The sequence below is a fragment of the Cydia amplana genome, chromosome 2 (genome assembly GCF_948474715.1).
Source record: "Cydia amplana chromosome 2, ilCydAmpl1.1, whole genome shotgun sequence".
In the NCBI taxonomy this organism is placed as follows: domain Eukaryota; kingdom Metazoa; phylum Arthropoda; class Insecta; order Lepidoptera; family Tortricidae; genus Cydia; species Cydia amplana.
Window position 1 is genome coordinate 6,454,853 of NC_086070.1, and position 12,847 is coordinate 6,467,699.

Sequence of the window (12,847 nt, forward strand, 5' to 3'; positions counted from 1 at the left end):
GTCCAGGAAAAATGTTTTCAAAAAGTCATTGCCTTTATATCATTAACCCGTAGTATCAGCTTAGCTCATGTGGCGATATCAGGGTCAAGAGTCCAGCTGATAAGTGGGTCAGTGCAATAGAATGAGGAATCTTTTTATATTGCCAAGTTCACTTCATCCGCTGGCATTGGGCTTGCTTATCTTTCAATGTTAGTAGGTCCGCATATGTACGCAAAATCTACTTTACTTGTTTAATATCGTATCTATTAAGTAGGTAATATCATTAAAGACTTAGCTTTATTCCAAACAAGTCATTGTTTCCTACATCCACAAGAAATAAATTAGGCAAATCAATTATTATTTATTACTCGCAATAGCCTATTTATCCAGCGACAAAGGTATTAATTACTTTGAACCCAAATATGCACTTTTAATGCAGTGATTAATTGCATAGAGATAGCAAAAGTAATAAATTGTTGAAAAAATATAAACAGCCATAGTGCGTTATCAGAGAAAACACATTAATTAAAATGATAAAATTGCGAAGAATTTTGTAAACACGGGGTGACGGAATCAATAAAAATTTATTATATGTCTTTATCGTCGTAGACTCATGTTCAAATTATTGGAAAATAAACGGGTACTAATAAACAATTACGTACAACGTTTAATGAGGAGGCTATTTTTATCGAACGTTACGCACATCTGTCTAGAACAAGCGGGTCTTCAACGAAATCAACGGAGCTCATCAGCTTTCAGTACTCCACTATTGTCACACAAATAAAGCTCTCAAATCACTTGACGTCCTTAATGAAGACGTTACCAATTTTCAACAGCAGGATGATGTATCTACCGTGAAATTTTAGAAAATACGAGCCGACTCCAAAACGCCCTCGGAGAGTTATTACATTAATATATTTACCAACACGTCCTATTATTACGTTTTCATGTACTGGTTCGCGCATAAATTAAAAAGTTGTCAGTTTTTCTTTTGTCCCAACCCTTATTTGGTATTCATATTTGATATTTTGATATCACAAAGGACCGACGCGCTTTGAAATGAAAACACAAAACGTCCGTAACTTACACAAGGAAAACCTGTTTCGCCACCAAAGTGGGAATGGTAAAGATACAAATTGTAAAAGAGGCAATCGCACATATTATGATGTGTTCTTATCGGTGGATAACCATTTGTATTATTGTGAACTGTATTATCGAAGAAATAAGAGTTTTATTCAATTGTGACCCGAGGCACCGCTTCAATTATGGTCATATTGAATGAAATATGAGTTAAGTGAGGGACATCAAAGGGCAAAGCGGGGTTGTTTGTGAAATGTGAACTTTGAAATATGTACTGCAACACAGCACCCTTTTTAATTTGTACCCAACTATGAACCGTGGCGAATAGGGTCTCGAAAATATGCCCGGTTTTTTATCGATCGATAGAAATTCGCTCTTTCGCCCGTCTAACTATGTATAATTTGTGACTATTTCGGTCGAAATTTTCGTGTTTCTTATTGCTTCCGCAACGAATTTCGTGCGACCCACAAGTCAATGATTGAAGCTATCGGGCATTCGCCGGCAGCGGCCGACTCCAATTTAGTTTTTCGGATTAGATATGGCTAACATAATAACATAATTGCTCTAATAACAGGCCGCGGCGGGCGCGCCGTGCCTTACAATTCACTTTCCAAATTGGTTTATTTTTTTACCTCTTATCTGTCTAAAACTATTATGATTTATTATCAAATTTTCGTGCAGGCAAATTACGGCCCCACTTTTCGTGAATGCGTCCACAGACAGTTCTCTCTTTCTGACACGATTTGTTTTCGTAGGTTAGATAAAGACGAGACTAAGTCATTGTATTTGGCTGAAAGCCGCGAGGCTTTACATGGCTTAGGCTTGTGAATGATTTATATCGCTTTTTATAATTAACTCGTAATAATTAGTTGGATTAACATGTAACAAGGACGTGGCCATCCTATTTCTCAAAGTCACGGAACTTATTATGAACCTCCATTTTTAATTAAAGAAGCCGACGAAAACGGAAGCTTTTGAAAAAAAATACAGCAAAAAATGTGTATCTTGATTAGATGAGGTTACATTCGACATCTTGGTTTGAATGCGGAAAGAAATCACATTAAAAGGTCATCGGATAAGTACCACACCAGGCACCTTAAAACAAAAAAATAAGCTTATTTTGGAACGTAAATAGTTTCAAAAATATCGTTCAAATTCTGGATAAAACTTCAAAGTTTATCAAAGTACATTTGTATTTGTAATTGTGAATGTAGAAACTGAAATAGCGCAACCGACAAATGTTCATGACAAGCGGCTGCATTAAACATGAACTGCCACCGAAGCATTACCATAAGTACAAAAACTCACTTTCTGTACCGACTCCAAGGGAAACGCGTCTTAACCGACGCAACACCTAGTGTGCACGAAGCCTAACTGAAGCTATGAGAAAAAAAAAGTGGAATCTAAATTGCCTAATTTGCCAAAAAGGTTTTATGTATAATACGTAATGTAAAAAATTCTTTGCGGCAAATTGTAGTGTCACTTTATTGAATGACTATAAAATGAATGATGTAAACTTAAAACGTTGTAAGTTTTAGTTTTATCAATGACTTTAAAGCGTTTATACCTAATATAAAAATTATTATCATTAAATTCAAGTTTGACCGCGTGGGAATATAACGGAATATGCTTCGAAAATGCTGGCATTAAAAGTCAGCGTGGATTCTCACGAAAATTCTTTTTCGAGCAGCAGAATATTTTAGAAGGAATTCTCTTTTCAAATAATTTACCATAATAGAAAACCAAAACGTTTGCGGCAATGATAATCTTGTGAATTTGATCAAATATGCTATTTTGATAAATGAAATGATATGATATGTATTAGGTACTTTCATATGTATCAATACAAATACAACAGATGACCAAACCTTATGTTCATATTCACAGAGTAAAGTCTGAGGTAAAAAATGAATTTAGGAAGAATATAAAGTTATTTTCAACAATACAACTGAATCAGTTGACAACGGTCGTGTGCCTATCTACGTTTAACATTCACATATACATAATGTAACATTCACTCTCAGATATCGCGAGTGGTGAAGCGGAAGAGACCTCCGACAAAGGACTGCGACAATGAGCGCCCCAGGGTTGCCAAACGCAAATATTTGCATTTTTCATACCGTGAATAGGCCTCATAACTCATAAAACTTTTTAATTATGCGCGGTTTTTAGGGCTTAGAGAAAAAAGCTCATTAGATTTTTTAATTTAATTCTTTATACAAAAAGAGTAGAATATGTTTTTTGAATTGCTAATGTTGGTTTTTCTGACTGTTTAGGGGCGTTTTACTAGTAAATAATCAACAGTCACAATGACAAAAATGATTTAACAAAGACAACCCTTTATTATAAATTTAAATTATGACGCTGACACTGAAGGTATTCTCCACAAGCCTCTCTACCCGCTCATGGAACCATCAGGTAAAGGCTAGAACTTACAGGTCACGTAGCGTAGCTTTAAACAGGCTTTTAAACGAAACACTACTCATAGGTCCAATTCTCGGCAAACTTAAGCGCGATTGCTTAGCAAAATCCCTGGAGGAAATAAATAAATCATGGCGGCAGGCAACCCTGCGTCGGACGCAGGCCCGGACACGTTTCAGTTCATGAGTTATAGCGCCAGCCGATGTGACTTTTCAATTTGAAATCATCAACCTGGAATTAATTTCATTTTTGAACCCCATTATTTCTGCTATCTACTCGCTGATCGCAATATGCGAGATCCACATTATTGCCGTGCCGACAAAAATATTTTGCGGTGCCATTCGGTTATTGGTAATTTAATTCTGTTTCGGGGCTTTAATTTATCTGAATTTTCAGCGCCCGGCTGATATTGTATGCTGATAGAAATGGACGGTTAAGTTATTCAATTCTACAATTAATATCGCCTAATGCGCCAAAAACACATTTTTCAATTACATCCTATCATGTGTTATAATATAAAAGATATGTAGCACAATAATTCATATAATTATTTTCGTCGATTACACCTAACCGCCATTGGGAACTAAAGTAAGTTACCTACTCGTATAAACATGTGTAACCAATATGATTTTAATTTAAAAAGAATATCCCCCTAACACGCTGATGGGAACGCTACTAAAATTCATCTATCAACCAATGTAAAAAATACGTCTTCCGCGCCCGTGTAACATACGTCTGTAACGCACAAATCTGTCAGTTGAACCCACCGTTAGCTCGTGTTCCGGAATACTGCGTAGGACAATCTATTCATAAACGTTTCACGAAAATCGGCCAGAATTAGACACAAAAATTCCATACAAAACACCAACCACCTAAACTTTTGTTGCTATTATCTATAGCGTCTATTCTTCGGCCGTTGACCCGAAATTCCTCTAAAATGTATCGATCTCTAATTTTAAAATTGTCACAGAGAAAATGCTAGAGAAAATTTGCGATGCTAGCGAAAACTAATCTTGTTTTTAATTTCACGTCGCAAATAGCCGACAGTGACTCACCGAAACGGCCAATCGGAAAGGATATAAAATAAATGAGAACCTATATCAGATCGGATCGCACCGAAACATTCTAAGAAAGCGCGCCCAAATCCCTAAAGAGGAACCTTATAACAAAGCTAATATTAGACAATCATTTCCTGTCAAAAGGGAGGCGGCCCCGGGGTCGGGAGGGGGTCGGATGGAAATACCTCCTCGTCTCTCCAGATTTCGCAGTCGCCGTGTACGGGTGTGAATCTGAATTTTTATTTTTTGCTGTCAGTGTGATGAATGGATTTTTAATATCCTCCTGCAGCTGTCTGGCTTCGAAGGTCTCGTGATGAAAAATGCTCTTCTAAATACGTTAAAACTTTTTATCGCGATATGAATTTTTGTAATAGCCTTTTATCAGAGTTTAGCTGAATCGAACAGTGGATGTGACAGCCCTGGTATTTAAAAAACCCACTTTTTTTTGTTGTAAACAAGGAAAATTCAATGTCGCCGTCATGTCCACGCACGAGGTATAGTTAGACAGGCAACAAGACATCAGCATCCAGAGACGTCTCAATACGCGTACGGTGGGCAAAAAACGCGCCGCTCTCACGGCACGACTCTATTACGGGTCCAACGCGAATAAATAAAACATGACGGCCCTTCCCTTACACATACTGAACGATATATTTAGCATCCTCATATCTCATGAGATTATCTATTTAGAAAACACGACCTTACAGCGTTTATGTAAAGTTCAAACTTCAAGAAGGTGTTAAGGTGTGATAAGAGCGTGTGAAAAGCGTATTCTTGGATACGATATGGACTGCCGTAGTACATGTGTTGATGTTAACAGATCTTGATTCGGATCAGATTTGAAACGCTTTCTCCTGCTGAGTTTAAGAAATATGGGTTTGCATGAATATAAATCAATATTTTTATCAAGTAAAACTTTTCTAAGACTTTCTACGTAGGTAAGAAAGAAATGCTTATTTAAATTAAATTTAGCAAATAAAGGCGTTTTGTCGTATTGATTGATACACTCAATGTTTTAAAAATTATTTTTAGCAAATTTCAAATGATATCTGCAGATAATCTTCAAGTCATTTGAAAAGTTACCACTATTTTTCAGGCTTCAATAAGCCTGAAAAATAGTGGTAACTTTTCAAGAATTGCCGTAAAAAGGTGTGACTGTGCGAAGAAGTTGACCAATGTCAACTTCTTCGCACAGTCACACCTTTTTACGGCAATTCTCGAGAATGTGGAGCGTTCTGTATAAAGAGCACTTCGTATAAATATGTAACAGCCAATCAGCTTTCAGAATGTTAACTTCGATCGTGATTCAAGAAATAACACGACGGCAGAGACTGAAAAGTAAGAGAAGAAACACGGGTTCAGCGACGCGAAACAAAATAAAGTAAAAAATAATTTTGATTAGGGTCCTTGCACAAGTTGTGTATGTGTACAAGCTTTGATAAGATTTATGGCATACATGCTACGACCCATGATTTTGGCTGCATGAAGCAGATGCAAGGTAAAAAGTCTTTTAAGACTATGAGTTAATCCAAATTATATGTCCACATTATATGGTTGTCGATTAAAGTCGAAATCCATTTTTATTATCATGAAAACGTTAAATTTTTCAGTACAGTACAATCAGCTGCAGAGAGTGGTCCCCCCTGCAAACAAAATTGTATGCAGTTATCTCTGCAGCTGACTGCACCTAGCACCTACTACGTACGTTCATGAACAATTTCTCATATTCTTAATATTGGACGTAACATTTTCATAGTTTCAAATTGATGATGGTCATGTTGAAAATCTTCTAAACAATTCTTAGCTATAAGGTAGGTAGATGTTATTTAAGTAATTTATTGTTTTTAGGACAATAAACATTTTTCTGTACATAACTGCCCTTTAAGATATACATATTTAGGAAGATTCGATAAAGATAATGTCAGTTTTAGCAAACGAACATTTGACTAACCTAATATACTGTTAGTCATAAAAATGTTTTCATGCACAAGACAAAACATTTAACACAGTCACACACGGCGTGTGGCGAGCACATAGATCAACTAATGGCGACTGCGCCGATGACAATAAAAAGATGCGCGCGCACCGCCGCTACATTAGCGAGCTCGCCATACTTGGCACCACTAGCTCCTCCCGTTGGCAACAGAGTGCTAGTGACGGTACGTTCGTTATCGATATCATTTGGATATTCAGTACTACGTACTATATTTCAAACTAGTCAGTCTGGACTTTTCAAGAAACTACAAGTGGTCTGGACTTTATTATTAAAGCATTCGGCATGTTCAATAGGTTCAATTCGTCAAAAAATTGGACGCTCCAGTCAGAAGTATCTATATTACTGTGATTTTAGTTCAGAGTATAATTATGTATGCATTGGTAACGGAATTTAAATTTTCCAACATCTCTCTCAATGCTAGTCAAATGCGGAAAGGCTTTCACCAAGGTGGCGACTTAGGACCAATATTGTTCGGCACCTGGAGTCCGCAAAAGAGTAAACTGAAAGTTACTACCTATTGGCTACAAATTAATTCAATGGCGGTACGACTTAACACATCTTTATGAACTTACTGGGAGCTTCATGCAATAGGGTCTGCATTCCAAACAAATAGATGAGGTAAAGTGGGTAAAATGTAGGTATAATTTAATGTTTATAGTACATAATGTTAAATCTGCACACGTATACTACTAGTATAATAGTCATATTTCTACTCATGTAGTTAAACAAAGTGCCTAGCATGTGTATAGATGTAGTAAAAAGTATTTAAGTCAAATTTACTTCTATGCACCAGTTTCCCGTCGTAACTTTTTGAGCCATACTTGAGTTTTATCTTACACTCAGTTAGCCCCTCCCGTTGGCAAGCTAGCCGAAGCTAGTGATGGACGACAAACTTTATCGATACTAATTTGTTGCACGCAACACGAGCGTTGGTGATTTGTTTATATTGAAACGCGTACGTCTTGATTATAATAATAACGTCTCATAAGCGAAGCCATCGATCAATAGAGTTGGGAGTTGCAATTGTCCAGCGTGCTAAAACTGTTTGTATGTTTAATTTATTAGGAAGCTTTCATACGTGGACAATACAGAATATATATGAAAAATGAAAATTATAAAAAAAACTAAGAATTAAAATATTAATTAACCCGAAAATATTAAAATAACGAAACGATCAACAAAAGCTCATTCATCGATACGTACCAACTCTCGCGCCTACGCAATTTTACAAGTCTCATTTGTTTTTTCTTTTCGAAATTCGGCAAGAAGAGTGATGGTATCAGCGGTTGGGAATTTGTACCACGATACCAGAGGTGTCATTCCAATTGGCTACTAAACAAGCAAGTCGAAATATCAGGCAAACTATTATACATTAGCTCTCTGATAACGCATATTTGTTATGAGTCCCAAGGTCATGTTTTGTTGGTTTTTTTCAAGATTTCAATGAGTCTACGCTAGCAACTAGTGGGAATTCGGTCCAATGCGATCCCAGCAATGATCCCTGGCAAGCCGTCAGCGCAACTGTTCCGCGCTCTCACCCCACTTGGCACTCAATAACTTTCGCTTCACGCGACTGCCACTATAATTTGTTACTCCTATGTCTATTAAATAGATTCCTGGGCTTTTTAAACGTGTTGTTATTATGCGAACGTTCCGCAGACAGGGGAAGAGAAGAAAAGGTCTGAAGTAATAAGATACTAAAAAAAAGCCTGACTTCGGAAGTCCCACAGCGATTTTCCATTTCAAACCAAGGTAATAAGCAATAATAAAACAAACAATGTTTATTGAGTTAACGGCAAAAGGCTGAAAAATACGATATATCTATGATATACTTCCAGGCCAATGATTGCGACATTAGCTTACGAAACGAGGTTTGATGTCTGTTGCTCTAGTTCTTAGATTTCATATGTTGCTTTACATCAGGATGTGATATCACTAAACAGCTCTTATTTAGGAAATATGTAATTAAGAACTCATAATTATGAGAATGTACTTCAGTACACTATACACACAAAATGTTTATAGTGTTATCGAAGTTGTAGGCTTAGATTTACTACATAACTGATGTAACGTTATGAAAAGCGGAACTAAAGAAAAATCCGGATGATCCTAACTTAGGAGAACAATTTCGAACGAAAAGGAACGAAGTTGCTAAACTCATACAGGACACAAAAGATTCATATTACTACAAAGAATTTGAGAAATGCAACAAAAAGCCAAAGAAAATGTGGGATCTAGTGAACACCTTAACTAATAATAAAATCAAACAATGTAGCGCACCTTCAAAATTAATAGTTGACTCCAATGAAATTAGTAAACCATACGACATCTGTCAAACATTCAATACTTACTTTTCAACAATAGGGTCACGTTTAGCTGGAGATATACCTACAGAACATCATGATAACTTTATATACGCTTTGCCACAGAATAATATTCTTAATTCTAAAATGACTGACTTTGAACCGTGCTCTGAAGAAGAAATTCTAAATACTATAATTAATAAACTTGACTCTAACACTAGTAGCGGACTAGACGGAATAAATACGAAAGTTATTAAATGTTTGAAAGTCTTAATAGTCAACAAACTAACGTACTGTTTTAATAACCTTTTACGAATTGGTGTGTTCCCTGATACATTAAAAATAGCGAAAGTCACTCCTATATACAAGTCAGGATCGAAAACTGACCCTGGCAACTACAGGCCTATTTCTGTGCTGCCGGTGTTGTCTAAAATCCTCGAAAAAATATTGTACACACGATTAAAAAAATATTTTGACTCCATCGATTTTCTCTTTAAAGGCCAATACGGATTTAGACCCCAAAGTAACACACTTACAGCAACTGTCGATCTCATTACCAAAATAAAACATAACATAGACCATAAAAATATAGTTCTTGGCATTTTTATAGATCTCCAAAAAGCTTTTGACACAGTTAGTCACAGCTTACTCCTTAAAAAATTAGAAGTCATTGGCATAACCGGGACAGCTCTACGAATGTTTGAATCCTATCTCACAAACAGGTTACAAGTAGTTAAAATAGAAGGCTCTAATTCTAATTACACTAGTGACCCACTTCCCGTAATATGTGGCATTCCGCAGGGCTCGATTTTGGGTCCCCTGCTATTTTTAGCTTATATTAACAATGTGGATGAACTGGATCTAAATGGCCACATCACTCTTTACGCCGATGACACCTGTCTATTCTACTTTGGTTCATCTATACATGATATCATTGCTAGAGCTCAACATGATCTAGATATCCTTTACGAATGGTTGCAATGTAATTTGTTGACTATTAATGTTTCCAAAACTTGCTACGTAATATTTAAAGCCAAAAACAAACCCATTCCTACACATGCGCCTCTTACAATAAATGACATCCCCTTAAAACAAAAATCTCATGAAAAATATCTCGGCCTTTACATGGATACACACCTAACCTGGAACTTTCATATAGATCAAATAAAAAAGAAACTGGTAACCCTGCGAGGTTCTCTTCATAACACTATTAAGTATATACCTAAAAACCAAAAATTTACTATTTACAATGCTCTTGTAAAACCACACCTGCTATACCTTATTGAAATTAGCTGAACTACATATTTTACAGAATAAAATAATTAAAATGCTGTTTAATTATCACTACCTAACACCTACAAAAAGAATTTTCGCTGAAACAAATGTAATGAGTATTAAACAACTATATATATACAACAGTTGCATTTTTATACGTAAAACTTTAAATAAAAAAATACACACGAACTTGTCGTTTAAAAATAGAAAAAATGTTCCGAACCCCTGCACTCGACATATCCGCCGCGCTAGTTTTCTTATCTTACCGAAGATTCGTACTAACTACGGCAAATCAATGATTACTTTTGAGGGTGCGCGCATGTACAACAACCTACCCTCACATATTAAACATCTCGAAGCGTTTAACTCGTTTAAAAAGGAACTTGCTAAACATGTCATTGCAGACAAACCGATAATATAAAACGAGTTGAACGTGTAGTTAACTGTGTTATTCAGTTAAACCTAATAAATATGTACGTACCTACTTTAATTTTGTTATGCTGCGACGACGAAAAAATAGATGTAAATATGTATTTTAAATATGTTCTCATGTCAGTGATGTATTGTCTTTATGAGAATAAATGTCTTTTAACCTAAACCTAAAGTATTTAATGAAAACTTAAGAGATTGATAATGTAAAATATGCTAAAAAGTAGGTCAAAAATTCGAATTACTAACAAATTTTTCAATTAAAAGTCTTACAAGAGTTAATAGATGTTGGTCAGGATAGTGTTACAATGTAGGTAGGTAATATTAGATTTATAAATTTTAAATACAGGAAAATTACGAAGACTAGACTCTTAACAGACAGCCAAAGTCGATAGAACAAAGAGTAAGACAAAAACTAGTAAATGTTATGACAGCGCCACGCGTACAATGTAGCTGGGGACGAATATTTATTTATTTATAACATCGAGAGGCAGTAAATTAGCGTTGAATTTACGGCGCGGCGCAGGAGTGATCGCGAGTTATTTTCAGCGCAGGCGCATGATTTAAACAGTTCCCGGTGGCCCGTTAGATCGAAACTGGGGATTGTGAACATTGTGTGTTTGATAGCCAATTATAATGTCATTTGATATTTAGTGCTTTTTGAGCGGTCCTTGTGGTTCGCAAATCATTTCTATCAAGTGGTGTTAAATATGATAGACCTTAACACTTAAAAAACAGTATCACCTTTTTATGGTTTAGTCTCCAGGTCGAGACACGTTGAAAAAAAAATCACTCCATCCAGTTAACTTTGTACATCGTGATAAATGATTCTGTACTTATGTTTATTACAAAATATGGGGGTTTGTATGGTAGATAGATACTCCAAAAGATATCCTACAGCTTCAATCTGTTGAACATGAGTAGGTAGAGCAAATTAGATTTTACGGTCTTTCATTTTACACAAGACCCATATCTCCTCCATTAAAGGGCAGGTGAAGTGCGAGCTTTAAGCTCCAGCATATCTTGGTGCAAGCAAACGGTACCTAGCCTAGAACAAACACATGTTAGCATGTACCATTGTCTCCCGACCTGTCATGTGAACATGACGCAACAATGGCACGAATAGTGGTCGGTACGCAGCATACGTGACCCTAATCCTTCTGATCCCGTCTGGGATATTTCTGGGCACCATTGGACAATTTAATTAATAGTGTTTTGTGTTTTTTTAGAAAGCTGACAAGTGTAGCAGAGGATGTAGGTGTCCAGAAAATAAAATCGACTTTATAAATTAAATGATTTGTTGATAGTTATATTGCAATTTATTTGTCAAAAGATAATTTTAAAAAAGCTCCACGTACTGTACTTAAAAAGCATACTATGTCCTTTTTTAACATAGGTAGTTTCAATGTAAAGTTTCTTTATTTTAACCACATTTTTTCTAGGCTGAACCACGCTGTTTTCAAGCATATTTATTCAAGCAAATTTGCATCAAAACGACCATTACTGAACATTCTACAAGAATTAATGTCACACCGCTTAATTAGACAAGACAACTACAATCGTAGTTTTGCTCAACGAACATCAAATTAAAAACTAGCATTCAACATTGTACATTTTAAAGTGTAAAAACTTCATACAATGGAAAGTAAAATTTTACTGCCGCTTCGCTAATGAAGTAATGACGAATGGTTGTAAAAATTCAGCAAATTGGTGCTTTAGCGAGTAAATGAATACGAACGGAGTTACCGAACGTGATAAACGGACTGTGATGATGTTTGTATTGTAGATTAGTGTCACGGTAGTGGACGGTTGACTTTATATTTTATGGTTCACCTGCCTTTGATGTACTAGTTTCATAGTATATTCCCTTCAATGCCTTCGCAATAATTTGCCTACTCGTAGATGTAATCTAATGCCTGTATGGGGTCGTTAGTAATCATTTTAATGGCATTATCAACTATGTTAAGCACATGTTTATATTTGTAATGACAAGGCGAGTCATGTTTATTAGTAATTTTACCATAAAATAGTGTATTTACTTACACTGTATTTCATTCCTACTACTCCTATCGCATTTCTGCATTTCTTTTTGTAGTGTTGTTTATAAGTTTGCATTGTATGAACCAGCTATTTCATAATGAGGTGCATAAAGCTCATTTGTTTTAATTGCTTCATCAATGGTTTATTTTAGTAATTTTATCTGAAATAATATCTTGGTAATCTTGGTATAGAAAATTATTACATATTTACGGCATTTGCTACGCGAATGACCTCTTCCGGGGTATAAGAAAAAGACTCCTTGACAA

General features: G+C 35.8%; 1 protein-coding gene across 4 annotated transcripts in view; it reads right to left on the reverse strand.

Annotated features, from left to right (window-relative positions):
• LOC134662038 (homeotic protein antennapedia-like) overlaps positions 1 to 12,847 on the reverse strand; it is a 238,605-nt gene that overhangs the window by 57,259 nt on the left and 168,499 nt on the right. The gene's annotated exons all lie outside the window — the stretch shown is intronic.